At 46.5% G+C, this 22148-nt stretch overlaps 1 pseudogene; it reads right to left on the bottom strand.

Annotated features, from left to right (window-relative positions):
* Positions 1-6435: 6435 nt before the first annotated feature.
* Positions 6436-6662, bottom strand: LOC148163358 (NADH dehydrogenase [ubiquinone] 1 subunit C1, mitochondrial pseudogene; annotated as a pseudogene).
* Positions 6663-22148: the final 15486 nt, after the last annotated feature.

The raw sequence follows: 22148 nt of genomic DNA, 5'->3' as shown, positions 1-22148 counted from the left end.
GTTTCACTACAATTAAAAATAATAGGGACGCCTGGGTGGCTGTCGTTAGGCGACTGCCTTCGGCTCAGGTCATGGTCCCGGGGTCCTGGGATCAAGCCCCACGTCCGGCTCCTTTTCTCAGCTTCTCCCTCTCCCACTCCCCCTGCTTGTGTTCCCTCTCTCGCTGTGTCTCTCTCTGTCAAATAAATAAATAAAATCTTTAAAAATAATAATAAACTGGGGGGAGCATAAGTGATTGTGTTTCAAGGGACCCCAGGACCCCCCCTAAGTTGGAAGATTTACTGGAAGGAATCACGGGAATTAGCTTAAAAGTGTACCCACGGCTAAGGTTTATTACGGTGACAGGGTAAGGATGGGTCACAGGGGACGAAGACCCAGGCAGAGTCTGGAGGAATCCAGGCACAGGCTTCCTTAAGCTCTCCCTCCCCTTGTAGCTGGGGCACATGAGCACCTGGCCCTGGAGACCCCAACAGACCAATTTCGGCCCCTCGCTGCTGACCAAGTGCAAAGCCAGAGAAACAAGTGGTGGGGAAACGAGAAGGGAATTTATTTGGGTGAGGCAGCAGTGGGAAGACAGCGTCTCAAAGACTGTCTCCAAAGTGTTGGAGACACTTCTAGGTTTATATAAGGACAGTGTGGGACAAGGGTGGGCAGCGAAGGTCAGGTTGATCATTGTCTTGGTGTCAATCAGGCGGGGTCTTGCGGGCCCAGGACAGTCCTTATTGTTTTGAGGCGGTATTTCCAGTTCCCCTGTGGGATGCTTTGCCCGCAGGGTGTTAGGAGATAAGCTAGAAAGGAGAACTTAATTAGAAAGTACTGACTGAGGTCAGAATGGAGGGGGTTGACGCCCTCTTCCACCCTGCGAGATCGCTGAGAGAGCTCCCTCTTCCCCCAGTGTGGAAAAGGCAGCAACACGTGTGTGGCGTTCCTGCCCAGGAGAGCCCACCGGGGACACAGCCCCCCAGGTGTGCACTGGGCTCTCTCTGCCTGGCGCAAGCAGGGATGCCAGACCCCCGGAGAGAAAGCAGGCGTTTATGTAGCATAAACCACATCGTCTGACCCAACAGCCAGGGCTCAGTGAGCCACCCTTAGCACTTAACTGTTGGCTAGAAATGCTCAGAGAGCCTGCCTGCCAGCCAAAGACCAGGTCTGCAAGCAGCTTCCAAGGATGGTGGTCTCAGACCTGCTGTGTTAATCCTGTTGTGCGCAAGCCCAAAGCCGTGTTAAGAAGGGTCTTATAGATAAGGTTGGGATAGTTCTTTCTCATCACCAATGGTAAGGAAAAGCCTACAGAGGGAAAGGTCTTGAAAACTAGCCCTGAGTTTAATGTCAGACATTTCCTTTAGGGCCACAATCCTTGGAATCCTTGCTCTGCCTGGGGCGCCTGTGTCGCTCAGTTGGCGAAGCGTCTGCCTTCGGCTCAGGTCATGTTCCCAGGGTCCTGGGATCGAGCCCCGCATCGGGCTCCCTGCTCAGCAGGGAGTCTGCTTCTCCCTCTCCCTCTGCCACTTGTGCTCTCTCAAATACATAAATAAAATCATAAAAAAAAATTGCTCTGCCTTGCTTGTACTTGAGAACCATATACCTGACTTTAATAGGTAAAAATCTCCAATTTCCCCCATCTGAGACTTCCCAGGAGCTTTGTATCAGGGGACTTTAGAACTGTCCTCAGAATGATGCTCTCCTAAACCCATTTCTAGGCATGCCTCATTTGAACAAATGTCAAAAACAGGATAGCAAGGATTTGAGGGATTCTAGAAACTGGCACTGCTGTTCTTGAATCATTTTATTATAAATTAAATCATTTACATAGAATATGTGTATCCTTTTTCCCTCAAAATGAGACACTCATTTTGGTTTTTTAACACCTTTTTTAAAATTTTATTCTTTAAGATTTTATTTATTTTAGAGAGACAGAACACAAGCAGGGAGAGGGGCAGGAGAGGAAGAGAGAAAATCCCAAGCAGACTCCGCACTGAGCGCAGAGTCCGATGTGGGGCTCGATCCCAGGACCCTGAGATCATGACCTGAGCTGAACTTGAGTCGGATGCTTTAGTGTATGTGCTGCCGAAGCGAGCACTTGAGTCGGATGCTTAACCAACTGAGCCACCCAGGCGCCCAAGAACTGTCTATATTTTCTTAAGAAATATGGAAACCCAGGGCGCCTGGGTGGTTCGGTTGGTTAAGCGACTGCCTTCGGCTCAGGTCATGATCCTGGAGTCCCGGGATCGAGTCCCGCATCGGGCTCCCTGCTCGGCGGGGAGTCTGCTTCTCCCTCTGCCTCTGCTGCTTCCCCTGCTTGTGCTCTCTCTGTCAAATAAATAAATAAATCTTAAAAAAAGAAATATGGAAACCCATTCCATGGAAATATTCTGACTCTTAAAATTTTGTGGGATTTCTTTTTTGCTTGTTTCTTTAAAATCTTTTTACTTTATTGAATTAAAAATAGACTATTATTAATTTTTAGATTTAAAAAATAGACTTTAATTTCTAGTGCAATTGGGAGGAAGGTACAGAAATTTCCCACACACCCCGCCCCCATTCATGCATAGTGTCCCCCACCATTGACATTCCCACTGGAGTGGTACATTGACTACTACTGATGAACCTCCACTGATACATCACCATCATCCAGAGTCCGTTGTTTACATTAGGGTTCATCCTCATGTACATTCTGTGGGTTTGGACAAACGTAGCATGTATCCAACATTATAGTGTCGTATGGAGTAGTTTCACTGCCCTAAAGACCCTCTGTGCCCCTCCTATTTATCCTTCCTCCTGGCAACCTCTGATCTTTTTACCGTCTCCATAGTTCTGCCTTTTCCAGGATGTCATGTAGTTAGTTGGAAACACACAGTCTGTAGCCTTTTCATTATTGGCTTCTTCCACTTAGTGCTATGCATTTAAGATTCCTCCATGCCTTTTCATGGCTTGATAGCTCATTTCTTCTTAGCGCTGAATAATATTCCCTTGTCTGGGTTGTTAAAAACAAGACAAGACCAGGCTTCAAATAAATTCCTTTATGCTAAGTCCCAAGTCACCTTCACCATTACCATATCAGCTCTCCCAGAAATGGAATCTTAAACCAGTTGATCAGGAATCGCCTGATGGACCCATGCCATCCCCTAAAGGAAAATAACCTTGCAATAACCAACCTGGTTTTTTTTGCCTGGTATAGCTCCCTTGTTTCTGCTTCCTGCTGCCTATAAAAGTCTTTCATTTTGTACAGCTCCTCCGAGCTCCTTTCTATCTGCTAGATTGGATGCTGTTGGGTTCAAACCCATTTTTGTTAATCTCTTAACATGTTTAATATGCCTCAGTTTATCTTTTAGCATGGTGTATACACCTTAGGTTTTGACATTATGAATAAGGCTTCCATAAACATTTCTGTGCAGCTTTTTGTGTAGACGTTAAGTTTTCAACTCCTTTGGTAAATACCAACAGGCACAATGGCTAGATCGTATGATAAGAGTTATGTTAGTTTGGTAAGAAGCTGACAAACCGCCTTCCAACGGGGCTGCACCATTTTGCATTCTCTACCAGCAATGCAGGGAAGTTCCTGTTGCTCCACAACCTCAGTAGCATTTGGTGGCATCAGTGTTGTGGGTTTTGGCCATTCTGATAGGTGTGTACCAGTATCTCATTGTTGCTTTAATTTGCATTCCCCCCTCCGCCCCCGAAGACACTGTGTGGAGCACTTTTCATCTTTGTATTTGCCGTCTGTTATCTTCTTTGGTGAAGTGTCTGTTAGGTTCTTTGTTTTTTTGTGTATGTTGAATACAGTCATTTAATCTTTTGCAAATATTTTCTCCCAATTGTCTATGGCTTATTTTATTATTCTCTTGAGTGTGATTTCTTTTTATTGATCCATAATGTATTAAATTTTATGGGACACGTGGGTGGCTCAGTCAGTTGAGCGTCTGCCGTTGGCTCAGGTCATGATTCTGGGCTCCTGGGACTGAGTCCCACATCAGGCTCCCTGCTTGGTGGGAAGCCTGCTTCTCCCTCTCCCTCTGCCAGCCACTCCCCCTGCTTGTGCTCTCTCTCTCTCTCTCTCTCTCTCAAATAAATAAATAAAATCTTAAAAAAATTTTTTTATACTAGGAAGTATATTTTTTGTTAGTTTGGTGGGCCAAGAAACTATGATGTTTTACAGTGGCTTTCAAACTTGACATTATTTTCAACTTTGTATACAAACAGTCTTAACAGTCTGTGAGCACTGGGTACGTTTGGTTGTGACTTGGTTTTCTGAGCTGCTGTTAAATCTGGAAGGTTTGATGTTTTTATGAGGAGTAGTTCTGCCCTAATTCTGTGAGAACTGAGACAGATAATTTAAAGAAAAAACTGATTGCCATTTTAGAGACATCAAATCCAAAAGAGACTCATTTGGGTATTTCTTTTCGGCTGCATTTCAATTCGTAGGTCCTCTTATTTTCTTTTCTTCCTTAAAATGTTGTCAGATATTCCCAATTCTTCAATCTTCTTTGTTTATATTCTAAGCTTGTTTGACTTTTTTTTTTCCCCCTCTATTTTACATTTTAAAAGGGATCTTCGGGGATAATTGTCACATGAACTGAAAGCAAAGTCTTTTAATGACTCATCTTGTAGACACTGTGAGAGCATATTGAGAAAAAAGCAGATGTTTTTTCTCTGCTTCTTTTATGTTGTTACAACCATTCAAATAAGAGAGGAGTACAGCAAATGTTGTCAGCTGGCATGTTGGGTAAGTAGTCTGTCGAATTGATGTGGCTGTCAGAGGGAGCCAGGCAGGAGCATCTGGGCTCCCTTTCCTCCTGAAGGTGGCTGGACCCAAATCCACAGTGTGCGCGCTATTTTGCGAAAATGATTTGCTTTGCATCCAGAACTTGCTTTAGACTGAAGGCCATCATGGGGCATCCTGTGGTGCAGTCGAAAGAATCCCCCCAAGGCAGAACAAAAGAGATAGTAGTTTATTGAATACACGGCAAGGGCGCAGCGGGCAGGACCTCAAAAGAGAGAGTCTGCCACGAAGTGGTGATGAGGGGCTATAGTTACAGGGTGGAGTGAGGGAGTATGGGGACGGATGGAATTTTCCCTTTTTTGGTAACCTTAGGAACTGTGCCTGGTTGTAAGTAACCCATTGGTCAGTTAGGGCCTGTGGTTTAATGAGCCTGTTTGCGTTCAGCCTGGTGGTTGCCGTGGGCCCTTTTGCCTTGTTCAACTTTCCATTGCTCAAGCCTCAATGTTACAGTCATCACCTTGGCACCAGCAAACGCTCTGACTTAGGCACCATTTTGGCCTGTCTCCTTGCTTTGCAGAATAAATAAGGTGCACTGTGTTTGGTATACAGTCTGTTTCCTTTCCTGAGAGATCAGCTTTATCATTTAATTCCTTTCTGGATCAGGATAATCATTGCAAGTGAAAGTGTAAATTGTGAAAGGCAAATAGCCCAAAGCAGGGCATGATTATTTGCATCTTTCATATTAAACACTGATACACTAGATGAGCCCCAGCACATTCACTGTACCATCATGCCCTCCAAAACTGGACCTTCCAAGACTAATTTTCTATGTTTATAGACTTCACTATTAAATACCGAGTGCTTAACGATGCCAGACACTGTTGTAAGTACTTGGTCTTTCAGATAGCAGCCCCACTCTGAGGCTCTCTAGGGGCCCCCATCCTAATTATCCTCATTACCATAAACTCAGGGGTGCTCAAAAGGGCTCATATGAATAACAAAAGACACTCCTATCAGCCAGGAAATCCCAGGGGTTTTAGGAGCTCTGTGCTACAACTGAGGACAAAGGCCAAATATATTTCTTAATTACAACGAGTATAGATCTGAGCTATAAGGTGACTCTTGGTAAGTAGTTAGCGACTGAATAGTTATTGTTCTATTATGCTTTTGAACATACGGAAACGTAGCAGATTCAGAGGGAAGCCCTGGAATCATAAGGTGTAGACGTGGAAGGAACCTCAGAGAATATTTAAAACTTAGCACATGGTTACAGAAAAGTCTTCCTAATTCCCAATATAGCACAGAAACACACCTGTGTGTCCTAAATCTTGGTGCAAACTGATCCCCACCCTGACTCCACCCAAAGCTAAGTCACCTAAATCTGCTGGGGTGCAGGACCCCAGTCCCTTTCCTTATTATCTGAGCAGATGCATCATTTCACACCCCATGGCCCATGATTTCTCTTGACTGGCTTCTTTCTGTTCTAGTCACTCCTGCAGCCTTAAGTTTTGTTGTTTTCTTTCTTGCCAATTTTTTTTAATCTGAGGAATACAGAAATATTTTTATTTTTTCATTTAATGACGCAAAACACAAATGCTGATTTGACATACATTCACATATAACTTCTTCTCACGTTTACGACTCAACAGATTGGTGAATCCAAAGGAACTAGTATAATCACTATATGGAGCATACCATATCAGTATTTCAATAGTTTATTCCAACCCATTGCTTCTTTTATACTCTAAAACATCTTCATTATGTTGCTTGATGAGAGAGATCCACAAGAAGACAGAGGTGCCCAAGGTCAGTCCAACTTTCAGCCAGTGAGGTCTGTCATGTGGTGCTCCCGAAGGTAGAACTTTGCGCTGAAGAGCTGCTTGGGAGCCTTGGCAGGAGCCAACAGCTTGGAGAACAGGTGCAACAACACGGGCAGCGCCATCTTGCTAGGCAGGGCTTCTCCTGCCAAGTCTCTAAAAGGATTTTCTTGGAGCCAAAAGACAGGAGCTGTGTCCTTAAAGGAGGTAAAAAGTCCAAAAGCATGCTTTGAGTGTCCAGTAAGAGACCACTCATTCTGGCACAGAGAGAGAAGAATTGCCTTGATAATGGTCACCTATGTAATCCTTTCTATTTAAGCAGCCTCCTCCTTTGCACTGTGGTCTCTGGATGGCTGGGCTATTCATCTGTGGGTAGTGGCCAGCTCACAATGGGTTGTTGCTGCTACTGTTAACCTTAAAAATAAATAAAACCAGTCATTTTACAAGCAAAAGATGGGTGTATTTGGGAAGAGCAAAAAGTTGCTTTACACCACACACAAAATACGGCAGAGCCACAGGCAGGTCCACAGAACAAAGGAGAGCAGGCTCTTTTATGGCGCAAAGGCGCTGCTGCGAAGGCTGTTGTAAACAGAAAGTCCACTGGAGTAAACTGGGAGTTGGACGTATGGGGGCTTCTCATTGGCTGAGCTGTGACAGTCTGTCATTGGCGGGGCTGTGACTCTCTCTCATTGGCTGGGCTGTGACTGTCTCTCATTGGCTGGGTTGTTGCTTGGTGAGGAGGAAACCTTCCTTCCTCCTGCTGGCATAGTAAAGTAATAGCTAACCTTCCTGAGGCCTTGCACCTTTGGTCTCTCTGTTGGAAATACAGTGGACAACCCAACTCCATATTAATGAGGTTTTCCTTTATTAATTTTCACACTATTAATTTTTTTTAAAGTAAGCTCTACTCCCAGTTTGGGGCTTGAACTCCTGACCCTGAGAGCAAGAGTCCTATATTCTACTGACTGAACCAGCCAGGCGCCCCCATTTTTTTTTTTTTTTTTAAGAAAGAAAGTTATAATAACCTGTTTGGAAAAGCCCATTAGTGGTACATCATTATTTGTTTCTTGGCGCCAGAACAATGAATGCAGTGTATAGCTGCCTATAAACTTTTCTTATTGCTACAGAGCTGATCAGCCGCAGTGAAGTAACCTGAGGTGTGTTCTATGTTCCAGTGCAGGAGGTATGCATACCTTGAATTTCCTGTATTTGTACCTCTCTTAATACCATACCCATCTCAAGTGTATGATAGGGTGATGGATGTAGGGGCCAAGGGCAGGTCTCCCCAAGATGGGCCACTTTGGCATGAAGATTATTTTGAAATGCAATTTTATTTTATTTTTTAAAAGATTCTATTTATTTATTTGACAGAGAGTGAGAGAGAGACCACAAGCAGGGGGAGTGGCAGGCAGAGGGAGAGGGAGAAACAGGCGCCCCCCTGAGCAGGGAGCCTGATGTGGGACTCCATCCCAGGACCCTGGGATCATGACCTGAGCCAACGGCAGAGCCTTAACTGACTGAGCCACCCAGGCGCCCCTCAATCATTATTTTAAAAGCAATCAAAACCCAGCAGATTCAGGAGAAGCTCCTTACCTCTGTTCAACTGCCTAAATTCACATCAGAAAGGAGACTGTATCAGAAAGAGGGCCATTTTTTTTTAAAGACTTTATTTATTCATTCATGAGAGACAGAGAGAGAGAGGGAGAGAGAGAGAGAAGCAGAGGGAGAAGCAGGCTCCCAAGGAGCAGGGAGCCCGATACGGGACTCGATCCCAGGACCCTGGGATCATGACCTGAGCCGAAGGCAGACGCTTAACCATCTGAGCCACCCAGGCGCCCCAGAAAGAGGGCCATTAACAGAGATTCCTTTTTACCTAAGGAACGTATATGTATAACAGGGCAATCTTGGTTTTCCAAACATTTCTAGTGGTATTCCCCCCCTTTGTTTCCCCAGACCCTATCCTCTTTAGCCCATCTAAGCCTCATGTTGCCTGGCTGTCTTTGGAATCTCATGTCGGTGCGGATTCCTCATACGTACCAAACTAGATTTGGTTTTCTCTTGTTAATCTGTCTTATGTCAATTTGATTCTCAGTCTAGCTAGAAGGACCTTGAAGGGAATAGGACTTACCTTCCTACTCGACATGGGCATGGTCAAGCTCTGCAGTGATAATTGTAGGTGTAAATGTGGTGAGCAAGAGTCAATGAGGAAATGTTGCAACTTCCAACGTGAACTACATGGCATATTGATGAAAGTTAACTACGGAAGGAGAAGGAGAATTTGACCACTCAAGTGAAATGGACAAACTCCTAGAAAGACACTGTAACTGATTCAAGAAGAATTAGGAAATCTGAAAAGACCTATAACAAATAAAGAAATTAAATTAATAATTAAAACTCTTCCCACAAAGAAATCTCTGGGCCAAAGATGGCTTCATTTGTGAATTGTATCAAATGTTTAAATTATCAAATTATTTCAGACCATAGAGGAGGAGGGGAATCCAACTCATTCCATGAGGCCAGTATGTCCCTGATACCAAAGCCAAAGACACTGCAAGAAAAACTACAGTCAAATATTCCTCATGAACATAGAGGCCAACATATTAACAAACTGAATCCAGATAAAACAAACATATAAGAAAGATTATATACCATGACCCAGTGGGATTTATCTCAGGAATGCAAGATTAGTTTAACATCCAAAAATCAATGTAATTGTGTCATTTTCCAACACTAATAATTTTCCAACATCAACTGGATGTCATACAAGTTGATTCAGTTCTGATTCTAAGTACCCAGAGTTAGCCCAGACCCCATAAGTTGAAGGCTCAGTCCCATTCAGCCCCCACTTCAGATCCCAGCCACAAGATCTGGGGATCCCAGAACCCCAAGGTTGCCACAATTCTGCCTTGCTGAGCACAAATTCAGGGGTTCCTACAACCCTTCCCTCAGATTTGATAATTCACTGGAGCAGCTCACAGAATCAGGAAAATGCTATACTTAATATTGCAGTTGTATTATAAAGGACCCAACTCAGGAACAGCCAAATAGAAGAGATGCACAAGGGTGAGGTGGGGCAGAAGACCTGGAGCTTCCATGTCCTACCTAGGCATGCTACCCTCGCAGCATATCAATGTGTTCACCAACCTGGAAGCTCCCTGAACTTTGTTCAAGAGTTTTTATCAAGATTTTATTGTGTAGGCATGACTGATTAAGTCACTGGTGTTATGATTAATGCAACCTCCAGCTCCTCTCCCCCTGTTGGAGGTGGAGGAGGTAGGACTGAAGTTCCAATTGTCTAATCACCTGGTTGGTTCTTCCGGCGACCAGCCGCCATCTTGAAGCTATGTAAGGGCCCACCCAGAGTCACCTCATTAGCATAAACTCAGGTATGCTCTGAAGAGGCCCCATATGGTAATGATAGACGCTCTTAGCATTCAGGAAATTCCAAGGGTTTTAGGAGCTCTGTGCCAGGAACCAGAGACAAAGACTATATATAGAGAGAGACACACACACACATGTGTATTTCTTTGGTAAGATTTTATTTATTTATTTGAGAGAGAGTGAGCCAGAGAGAGCAGGAGCAGGGGCAGAGGGAGAGGGAGAAGCAGACTCTCCACTGAGCAGGTAGCCCAACATGGGGTTTGATCCCAGGACCCTGGGATCATGACCTGAGCTGAAGGCAGATGCTTAACCAACTGACCCCCTGTATATATATATTTTTAAGATTTTATTTTTTAAGTAATCTCTGCACCTAATGTGGGGCTTGAACTCACAACCCCAAGGTCAAGAGTCACATGCTCCACTGAATGAGCCAGCCAGGTGCCCCCAACTTGTGTATTTTTTATTATACCACAGTAGTACACCATATAAATAAAATAAAGGACAAAAACTCCATGGTCATTCACATTGCAGAAAAAGCACTTGAGAAAATCCAACACCATGCTTAAACAAAAACTAAGCACCTTTCATTAAAGCAGGAATAGAGAGGTTCTTCAACCAAGTAAGAGGCATCAATGGAACAATCCACAGCTAACATCATGCTTACTGCTGAAAGAGTGAATGCTCTTTTCCTCACATCAGGATAAGGCAAAATGTACATTTTTGCCATTTCTGCGATAAGACAAAAAAAAAAAAACATCTAGTTTCAAAGAAAACTGTCAATCACAGATAACATAATCTTATACGTAAATAATCCCAAGAATACACACACAAATAAACCTACTAGAACTAATGTATTTATTTTATTTATTTATTTTTAAAGATTTTATTTATTTGACAGAGAGATACAGTGAGAAAGGGAATACAAGCAGGGGGGAGGGGGAGAGGCCTCCCACTGAGCAGGGAGCCCGACGCAGGGCTCGATCCCAGGACCCTGGGAACATGACCTGAGCCAAAGGCAGTTGCCCAACGACCGAGCCACCGAGGCACCCCAGAACTAATGTATTTAGTAAGGTCGAGATACAAAATCACTATACAGAAACCAAGTGTATTTTATATACTAATACTGGACAATCTGCTGATGAAACTAATACAATTTCATTCCCAATAGCATCAAAACGAATAAAATTGTAATAAATTTAACCAAAAAAATACAATTCGTATTTGCTGAAAACTACTAAGCATTGCTGAGTGAAATTAAAGATATAAATAAACAGAAAATCTCCATGTTCGTGGGTTGGAAGATTCAGTCTCATTCAAGAAGTCAGCTCTTGCCACATTGATCTATAAATTCAATGTGATCACTCTCAAAATCCCAGCTGGACATTTTTTACAGAAACCAACACGTTGACTTTAAGATTTGTAGGGAAATACAAAGAACCTGGAATTGGCAAAACAATTTTGAAAAACAGAACAAATAGGAGGTACTTTTGCTTTTTTATTGCAGACTTACTCTTGAAGAAAGTGTTATCAAGACAGCAGTGTTTGGCATAAGGATGGCTCCATATAAGATAATTGAGAATCTAAAAATCCTTATATTTATGGTCAATTGACAAAGGTACCAAGACAATTCGAGTGGGGGAAGGACAGTCTTTTTCACAGGTGGCGCTGGGACAGTCAGACAGCCAGGAGCAAAAGAGATGAACTTAGATACCTGAGATACTTTCACGACTGCAGATTGTTCTACACAAATACTCCTCTGTTTTTGAAGTTAGAATGTTTAGGGGAAACAATTCAGAATACCAAGAGAAGATCTATTCCCTGGAGCACAGTGGGAAGTGAATGAATACGGCATTTGTTGATGGAATTCATGCTGGGCCATTAAGTATTTATCTATGAATACAGATGGAACTTGTTTTTGAGATAGTGGGCCTCTCCAGCCTTTGTTCTTATCCTCAGGTTTGTTTTCTTTTTTTTTTTTTTTTGGCTGGTTTAAACCCAGACCTGTAAACATTCATGACTTCCTGATCCCAACCAAGAGTAAACCTGGGGGAAAATTTGGACATCCACTCTGACTCATGTCGATACTGGTAATGAAGGGATAGTAAGGCATTCCTCCCAGTTACAGTGCAAGCACCACACACCCACAGAGTAGGGTAGCAGGACTTAGGTTTTGACTGGGTTAGATATAAGGGACATTCCGGCTTAGTTGGCATCATGCTTCAACCTCGCTAAAACGCCCATGCCTTACCCCAACTGCAAGTGATGTACGAAAGACCTGAGGGTTTGAAGCCTATGGCTATGAAAGAATTCTTGAGATGTCTTTGGTGCAAAAAGGTGGTTTTATTAAAGCACAGGGGACAGGATCCGTGGGCAGAAAGAGCTACATTGGGGTCATGAGGAGTGGCTGATTACGTACTCTCAAGTTGGGAGGGGGTTAGGGATAGCATATGCCTCCCAGGTATTTTGACAATACCCACCCCCCACCCCCGGGGGCCAGCTATTGTTAGGAAAAGGTCCTAAAACTCAAGTCGTGAGACTCTTCAGATGTGTATCAGTGGGTCATATGGTTGGGGGATGATCGCCAACGTGTATCTTGGGGGGTAGAGATAAAGGAAGTTTCCAAAGGAATTTTTATATGTTAAAGTAGACTTACAGGGTCCTGGAGGGCCAGGATAAGATTGCCTTTTGCCCTTAGCAAAGTATTAACTTTGAGGCAGCTGAGTTCCTAGAGGAATGTCACTCAGCCTATTTCAAGGACTTGTCAATGGGCTAGAGTAGTAAGCAAATTTAATAATTTTTCTTCTGCCTTTGTTTCCCTCATCACAAGGAGCAAAGGTTATTCCTGCTATCACGTGAAGATGTAAAAATGGTGAGGTTAAGTTGTATACCAGGTCAAGAGCAAGTCACAAAATTGCAGTCAGGACTCGCCAGCTCCGCCATCAAGTTCAGGTTTGGGTTGCATTTTCTCCTTAGAATTCTGTGTGGGTCAGACCCCAAGGCCCTTCCTGTTGCCTGTGCCTTATCCATGGAATGAGACTTCACATTTACACAACCTGACTTTGTAGAACCCTTTCAAGTACATTCTGACACGAGCCTCCCAAGAACTCAGCACAGGAGTTTGGAGAGAGGGCTAGGTTTTCCCATAGTAGGGCTCAGAACTGGAGAGATGGGGGCTGGCCCAGGAGGGCAGGTAGGTGGTACAGCCAGCTCATGACAGGCTTCTCTCCACTAGGCTTGGCCCGGTTGCCTCAAGACACAGCCTTTGCCTGGGTGCCCACTCCATCATTGGGTTAACTAGAATTCTAGAAGCTGAATTCAGAGCATTCGGCATCTCTTTTCTTCTATCCAGTCCAAGAGAATTTAGTTACTTAGCATCTCAGGGAAGCCTGTGGAAACATTCATTGCCTTATCAGGATGTGGGGAGTATAGCCCCACATGAGGCCCGGTTTTATTGAAGGTCCAGTAGAGTTTGGGATTCATATTAACCATCAAATGAGGAGAATGGGCTAGGAAAATTTCAGAAGCATTGGGGAAGGAGTGAATTGTTTAAACTTCCCAGGTGCCTCTGAAATTAAGCGTAGGGCTGAGGCGCCCAGCAGGTGCAGAGGGTCTGCAGGTCCAGCATTTGCTGACTCAGTCTTATTCAGCTTCCTCTCCCAAATTATGCTCTTCTGTGCACATTTTTTACCACTTGTCTCTCTGTGTTATTGGAAACTGCAAGCTATCCACAGTAAAGCCAATTTAAACCCAGTCAAGCCTGCAAGTATTAACACTCAGGCTTGGAAATAGGAAAAAAAAAATGACAGAGGCTGCTGAAAGATCTCACTATGCTCTTCGCCAACGTCCCCCCGGGGGTGAGGATGACAAATGACCCAGGGGCCCTGGGGCAGGGGGTGGGGGTGGGGTGGCCTGCAGAGTGGATTTCATGTCATGCAAAGAAAAATGAGATTACAAGTATCTCACGGCAACAAAGTACCTTCAAGAGTCTGCACTGGGCAAGGGAAACAGCAGTCAGGAGGGAAATGAGAGGCTGGAGCAGGGTCTGTGCAGTGTGGGGGTTCAGTGCCCAGGGCGCTGGTGGGCTGGGAGTCACAGAGAGATGCCTTGTGCCTTTTGGGTAGGGGAGTGCTCGGGAGTTGCTCTGGGCTGTCCCTGCCCCTGCGCCTTCAGTCTATGGTGAGTCTGAAGGCACATCTCTTCCATTCTGCCCAGAGCCGTAGGATGCCTCTTGCCCTCTTGTGGCCCAGAGTCTTGCCCAGAGCAGGGTTTCTCAGCCCTGACCCCTTTGACGTCTGGGCCGGATCATTCTGTGTTCCGGAACCATCCATCCAGTGCAGTGCAGGAAGTGGTCCCTCCCTTGCCTCTCCCTGCTGGGTCCCAGTAGCACCACCATCCCCCCGCCCCAAGTTGTGACAACCAAAAACATCTCCAGACATTGCCAAATGTCCCTCCCACCTCCCACCGAGGGCCCCTGTTCTAGCAGGTGGCAAAAATTAGCTGAGGCAGAAGGCTTGTGAGGCATTTTGGCATTGAGAGGGGCTGCCTTGCTGAGAATGGGTCAAATTCATCTCTTTGAGTAAAATCATCTCCATATAATTTGTCACTTTAATGGTTTGGTGGATGTGGTTCACAGAATAATGGCCCCCGAAATGTCCACGGTCCTAATGCCCAGAACCCGTGAACATGTCACTTTGTACAGCAAAAGGGATTCTGTAGCTGTGATGAAGTTCAAGATCCTGAGATGGGAAAATTGTCCTGGGTGATCTGGGTGGGCCCCTCAGTTGCCTTTAGATGTATATTGTTTGTTATAAGGGGGATCAGGTGAGGGAGTGCAACCAGGTAAGCGGAAAATCCTCCCAACTTTATGAATATATGTTTAAGGCATGCTCACTTATTGAGATAAAGCCAGCAAATACCAAGCAGCTGCCGTACGTTAGGGAGCAAAGGTAATAGAGCTCTGCCCTCCCGGAACTTTAGGGAGCTTGGCAAGTGTTGGATACAAACGAGGTCTGCTCAGCTGCAATAAGGGGGCATCTGCCTAACAACCCAAAAGGATTTAGGAGAGGATAGAGTTGGGGTGCAGGGGCTACCTAGCAGGTCCTACATCACCCAAGGCCAGGCAAAGCTCCAGATGCTTCCCGAGTCCCTTCTTTCCTCCTGGGATTTTTTTTTTTTTTTTTTTGCTTACTCTTCTGGGCAGATGAGAAACCGGGGTTCTGGTCCCTGGCGGGGGACTGGAAGCAGCTCATGGACTCTCTGAGACTGAATTTCCTCATCTGAAAAATAGGGTGTGAATGAACATGATGGCGTGGAAGGTTTCTGTGAGCCGGGACACACACTGATTCGTATGCAGGTGGAGACCCCCACTGGACCAGGTCCACCTCTCTTTGTTTCCATGTCCCTGGTCACCAAACACCACCAGCCGTTAGCTAGTAGCTTCAGATTAATTCCCAAAGCTTGGGCAAAAGATTTAGCCAAGGCCCCCAGCCCTCAAATCCTGCACTACTCGCAAAATTAACAAGTGCTGGGTGGAGGGTGGACCTGGTCTCTTGCCAGCCAGGAGGCATGGAGGGATTACTGTGCTGGTTGGCCATCTTGCAGAAAAGAAATCTGCAGGTGCAGAAAGGGGGATCCCATCCTTTGGTGCCCTGGTTGGATGGTCCGCTCATGCCTTTGGCTTGTGTGCATCTGGAGGCAGGTGTCTCCTTTGGTGTGGCTAACGCTGAGGGCAGGGAAGGAAGAGGAACTGAGTTGGTGGAGGAGATGCAAACGCACTGTGAGCTTCCACTAACCCCTCACATGAAACTTCTGCTGGGCTGTTCTGGTTCCCTCTGCACATCTCTGCGTTGGTGCGAGGCATCCCTCATTAGCCTGTGGCTTTTGGCTATTTTCTGATGTTCCTATTTAAGTCCCCGAGTTCACAGATTGTCTGTATCTTTCATTCCCTCCTTGGAAGGCACCGATAACTCAATTTGTGGAAAATTGAAAACCTTTCCAGATATGACTCTTTTGAAAGTGGTTTTGCCTAAGAGCATAATAACGTACAAGCTCCAGCAGGGGTGATTCATTTAGCTCTTGTTGCCCTTGACCTAAGAAGAAAACACAAACAGGAAAGCTGGAAAGCAACAGTTGAAACCAATATACAAGCTCATTTTAAACCAAGGGTCTGTTTTTTTCCCCCCAGCTCTACAGTTCCTAGAAAGTACTAGGGAACAGGAATATGTGTATTTTGCCTCGGCATGTCTCATATTGCTGCACGTCGCCATGAGGGGCCTCCAGGGCTAAATGTGGGCTCAAAGGAAGGGTCCTGATCCATTGTCACCAACCTTATGGCAGAGCACTTATGCCCGAGGAGGAATTCAGTGGCTTTTCCTGGTCCTGGATGCTCTCCGAGGCCCCCTGGGCTTTCTTCTGTGAATACAGCATGGGAACCCATAGGCTGACTTCAGGGTCGTTCATCCCTCCCCACATCTGCCGTGAAGGCATCCCTCAACACTTGGCCGCCAAAGGACTTGGCCGCCAACCAGCTTGAGCTGCCCTTACTGGGACTTAGATGAATTTCCCTGTTTTTTTTTTTTTTTTTTTTTCCCCCAGGATGAGCCTGTGACCCTTCTGTAGTGGGTTGAATATTGTCCCCCCCCCCAAAGATATTCCATATCCTAGCCTCTTGAAGCTGTGACTGTGACCTTATTTGGAAATAGGGTCTTGGCAGATGAATTTGAGGATCTCAGGATGAGGTAACCGTGGACTTAGGGCCCTGAATCCGATGGCTGGTTTCTTCTAAGAAACAGGAGGGGAATCTGAGACACAGAGACACAGAGAGAAAGGTGGAGGGTAGGTTCCTGACATGCGAAGACAGAGGTAGGGATAAGAGTGATGTAGCTACAAACCGCGGAACGCCAAGGATTGCCAGTGACTCCGAGGAACCAGGCAAAAGGCCTGGAACAGATTCTCCCTCGGAGCTTTCAAAGGAACCCGGTCCTGGCGACACTTTGATCTCAGACTTCTTGCCTTCAGAACTGCATGAGAACACAGTCCTGTTGTTTTAACCGCCCCCTAGTTTGTGGCATTTTGTTATGGTAGACCTGGAGAAATGAATACACTTCTCCCCAAGCCCTCAGAGTGGGCTTTGCTCTGGTGACGGCCCCTGGGGCCCGCTGTGCACCTTTCCTCCTGCCTTCACTGGGGTGGGCTGCTTATGCCCAAAGGACTGATGGCATATGTCATTAGCTGGAAAGTCCCCAGAGGGTCTGTGTTGTTTTCTCCTGCTTTGTCCTCAGTTCTCTGTTGATTTCCTGAGAACAGATTTTATCTTTTGATAAGTTCTCAGCTTGCCAGAATTGCATAACTACTTGGTCCCAGACTGTTAGGGAGAGAGGCTGGGAGCTCTCCCAGAAGTGACTACTGCAGCTTCATCCCAGAGGGCGCTGGCTTCTGGCCGGGGGTCCTCTGGCACAGACGAGCCCCACTCTGAAGGAGAGACTTCCGTCCTTCTGCTCTAACCTGCGGCTGAGCTCTGAGCCAACAGGGATCCCTGCTGCTCTGAGATGCCTCCTGTGGGTGGAAAATGACAGGCCTGAATGGAGGGGGTTGAAAAGCCCCAAGAGGGGGGGTCTTGGGAGGCTTACACCCTCCCCTTGTCTCCCAAGCTTCCTCTGGGAGCTCCATGTGGGAAAGATGAAGGCGCCTCTGAGTCTCTTCTCCGCAGTGAAAGGAAACCACTCACTCACTCCCTGAACAAAATCCAGTGTCTGCCCTTAGGTGGGTGGGTGGGGGGCAACAGGGCACTGACTTTGCAGTGGACTCTTCTTACCCAAGATTCTAAGATTAACTCTCCCCTTGGATATGGTCTCTCTCTAACTTCTCACTTGGTAGGACCGGGATTGGTTTTATTAAGGTGGAGGGTAGGTTCCTGACATGCAGGCAGCAGTGGGGCGTCGGGAAGGTTTTAAGGACAGAATGCAAAAAGCGGCAATAAGCTAAGACGTTCAGCTTGCTCACATCCACCTGCAACTGCTTCAGGGCTGCCTCTCCAGCAGACACCATTCTGCCTTTAGTCCCTGGGGCACCCAGGGAGCTGCCTTTCCCGGGGCATCTGTGCTGGGGAGCAGGTGTGCGGAAGGCCCCCCTCATTCAGGAGCAGGGCAGGAAAATACACCTGGGGCTGCTGAGGGGATGCTCTCACCCTGTGCCACTGTAGTGGGGTACGCGTGCACGAGCACCTGGCTCCGGGGTCCCAAACACACCAGGCTCAGCCTCTCGCCGATGACAAGATCCAAAGGCAGAGACACGAGTGGTGGGGAAGAGAGAAAGGAATTTATTTCGGTGAGGCAGCAGTGGGAAGACAGCATCTTAAAGACTGTCTCCAAAGTGCTGAAAACACTTCTAGGTTTATTTAAGGACAGTGTGGGACAAAGGTGGGTGGGTGCGTGCCGGTGGGCAGCCAAGGTCAGGTTGATCATTGTCTTGGGGTCAATCACGCGGGGTCTTGCGGGCTCAGGGCAGTCCCTGGGGCTTGAGTTTTAGTCTGCCTCTCTGCCCCTCCCCTGGCTTGTGTGCGCGCACTCTTTCTCTCGCTCTCTCAAATAAAGAAAATCTTTAAGAAATACAGACTGAAGTCAGATGGAGGTGTTTGATGTCCACTTGGTTGAGGGGACTCAGAAACAAGCAAACCTGGCTTCAAATTATACTCTGCCAACTTCCTAGATGACATCCTGGGCAAGCAGTTTAACTTTTGGGGGCCTCAGCTTTATCTGTAACTCCGGGGAATGGCCACTCCACGGGGTCATTGTGCTCATTGTTCAGTGAGGCTGAAATGCGGCTGAGGCCACTTCGCATGAAATCTCTCACTCGTCTTCCTGTCTCAGGGGAGTGAGCACGCGGACAAATGCACACCGAGGTTGAAATGCTGCTGATCTTCCCTGACAGTGGATTTTGCCACTGGATCCCGAGATGGGTCAGGAAGGGCTGGGTCGGGATGGGAAAGGTGGTAGGGTCACCCCAGGCTGTGGCCCCAAAGCTCTGGATCCAGCAGATGAACTGCAAGAGGTTCTGTCCCTATTCTGCCTCATTTTCTGGTGCTGGGGACAGCTGACCTCCCACTCAGCACCCTTTACAGAGACATTCACACCCCATAGTCTTCAGGGCACTTCACTGTCTATGACGGAACAACATTCTGTCAGAGCTACACTGGGCCTTTGAAGCTACCACTTCACCTCCCATTTCTTGCCGCTGAAAAAACGGCCGGGGTGAGATCACCACACCGACCATCCGCTGGGTCCTGGGTCCTAAGGAGGCAATCACGGAGGAGAGGGGTCAGCTGTGGCCACCTGGGGTATGAGCCTGGATATGAGGACAAGGTGAAAATTAGAGGAGGTGGGTGTTGGTATGTGGCAGGAAGGCTTGGGGGTGGGGGACTGGAATTCCCACCTCCATGCCTTAAGGGCTTTCAAGGACATTTATATTTTAAGTGAGTTGTTTGAGGAGTACTCCCCCCCCTCCCCCCCTCCCCCCATCCTCACCCAGTAGCATTCTGGGCATGGGACAAGGATAATGGGTTTTCCAGAGAGGAAGTCCGAAGGATCTAGGGCACGGTGCTGTCTACATTGTGGGGCTGGGCTTCTCTGGGGGGCTCCAGGGGCTGCTGGTCTGAGTGATTTCAGGGACAAATACTCTGTCCTTGATGCTGCTTGCATATATTGTATTTTTAATTGAGTATGTAGTACTTTTATGATGAAAAAAAACCCCTCGATTAAAAAAAATTTTATTTAAAAAGTCAAATTATTGCACAGCATTGTGAATGTACTAAATGCCACTGGATGGAACACTTTAAAATTGTTAATGCCGTGTGAATCTCAACAAAAACGCTTTTTTAAACATGGGGGGATGTTATTACAGACTAAAGAAGATTAAAGAGTAATCAAATGAAATTCACAAACCTAGAATAGACACCAGTTTGAAGATAGGTAGTTACAACAGGCATTCTTGGGAAATTTTAAACATTTGGCTATGGACTAGATATTAGATGATTAGGTAGATCATTAGATGACGTTATGAAATTATGTTAACTTTCTAATGCATGATTACAATTTTTTGATTATATACGAAATTGTCTATAATTATATATGAAATTATTCTAATATTTTGAAGACTTAAGCTGTTATATTTACCGTGAACTGTCATAGTTTTTCCCACAGACTGAAATTTTACAGCAAAAACCTGAGAAAAATACAGTACATATGACAAAGTGCCAGGAAAAGGTCAAGCTATTCTTTGGGTAACTTTCCCCTAATACCTTTGATATTTTGTACTCTGCCCTCCCTGCGGATGCACGCACGCACGCGGATGCACGCACGCACGTCGTCGCACAGACGCACGCACACACGCATGCGCACAGTTCCCTGTCTCCCCTCTGACCTCACTATGCCTCCTAGAAGGTGGAGCGTGCTTGCAGCCCGTCCCGAAATAGAACTGATTGGCTGCCGCCCCATCTAAATTTTACCCAGCCTCGCTGGTCTTCTTCCACTGCGCGGTCCCCACCTGGGTTCCTGTCGGTTCCCCGCAGCATTGCCTCCAGCCTGCTGGCACCCCATCGAAGGGGTCCTCGAGCGGAGCACCAGCCCGCCGTCCCTTCGTGGGCTCCTCTCTCTCCGCGCGCCCTGGGATGGCCATCCGTCCAGCCATTCTTGGCCTCTCCGTGGCTGAGCCTGGGAGGCACGTTAGTGTCCTGGGGCTGCAATAACGAAGTACTTCAAACAGCGTGGCCTAAAGCAACAGCGATTTATTCTCTCACAGTTCTGGAAGGCAGTCATCAAAATCAACATGCCAGCAGAGCCGCACTTCATCCGAAGACTCCAGGGGGGCACCTTTCCTGCCTCTGGTGGCTCCAGGCCGTCCTTGGCCTGCAGCTGAGTCCCTCCAGTATCTGCCTCCATCCTCACGTGTCCTCTTCTCCTCCCCTCCCTCCCAAGTCTCCCTCTGCCTTTGTCTTCTCAGGACACTTGTCATTGGATGTAAGCCCGGCTGGATAATTTAGGATTATCTTGAGACCCTGACTTAATGGTGTCTGCAAAGACTCTTTTTCCAAATAAGGGCACAAGGACAGGTTCCAGGGCGTGGACAAATGTGGGGGAGGTCACCATTTGGAGAGTGCGTGTCCTTGGTGAGCAGCCACTGCTGTTTCTGAGCTGCCCTTCCCTCTGTTGATCTGAAGCGCTCTAGGGAGCTTGCTGGGTGTAATCGGAAGCCTCTCCATATGTGGAGGGCAGGGAGAGACCGAAGAAGGAGGCAGGCCACTCCTGGTTGGTAGGTGGCAGTTTTAGTGGCAGCAAGATGAATGGGTCCCTGTACCCACCTACCATACTTAATTGGGTTCAGTCATATATATAGCGTGCACCACGTGTTCTCAATACCACGTCATGATCTCAAGACTATGTCCTTGGAGCAGCCTCGGGGAGCGAGAAAGGCAAGCAGAACCCACACTCCATGGACAGGAGTGGGGATGAGGCTCTGAGTGCCTGGGTTCAGTTCAAACGTGCCGGGCAGTCACGTTTGTTTTGATGACATTTCCCAGCACCTTTCCAGTGATGTAGGAAAAGATGTTAGGATTCGAAGCCAACGGCCAAGAAAGAATTCTTGAGACGCCTTTGGTGCAAAAAGATGGTTTTATTAAAGCATGGGGGACAGGTCCCGTGGGTAGAAAGAGCTGCACTGGGGTCATGAGGAGTGACCCCCATTATATACTTTCAAGTTGGACAAGGGTTAGGGATAGCGTAAGTCTCTAAGGAATTTTGGAAACAAGTTTTGCAGGACCTTGAGGGGCTAGCTATTGTTGGGAAAAGGTCATTTATTACCATCTAATAAAACCTGAGTCATGAGACCATTCATATCAGTATCAGTGGGTCATATGCTTGGGGGATGATTGCCAACATGTATCTTGGTGTGTGTGTGTGGGGGGGGGCAGAGATAAAGGAAGTTTCCAAAGGAATTTTTATATGTTCAAGTAGACTTACAGGATCCTGGGGGTTGGGCTAAGATTGCCTTTTGCCCTTAGCAAAGTATTAACATCGAGGCAGCTGAGTCCCTGGAGAAAGTTCACTCTGCCTGTTTCAAGGACTTGTCAATGAGCTGTAGGTAGTAAGGAAATTTAGTTATTTTTCTTCTGACTTTGTTTCCTACATCACCAGGACTCCCTAAAAGGTGGCCCGTCCCGGTGCCTGGCATCCTTTCTC

This window comes from Eumetopias jubatus, unplaced genomic scaffold (assembly GCF_037043125.1).
Source record: "Eumetopias jubatus isolate StellerSeaLion01/CBP00866 unplaced genomic scaffold, mEumJub1_p1.0 scaffold_10, whole genome shotgun sequence".
Lineage (NCBI taxonomy): Eukaryota > Metazoa > Chordata > Mammalia > Carnivora > Otariidae > Eumetopias > Eumetopias jubatus.
This window is presented reverse-complemented; position numbering and strand designations above follow the sequence as displayed.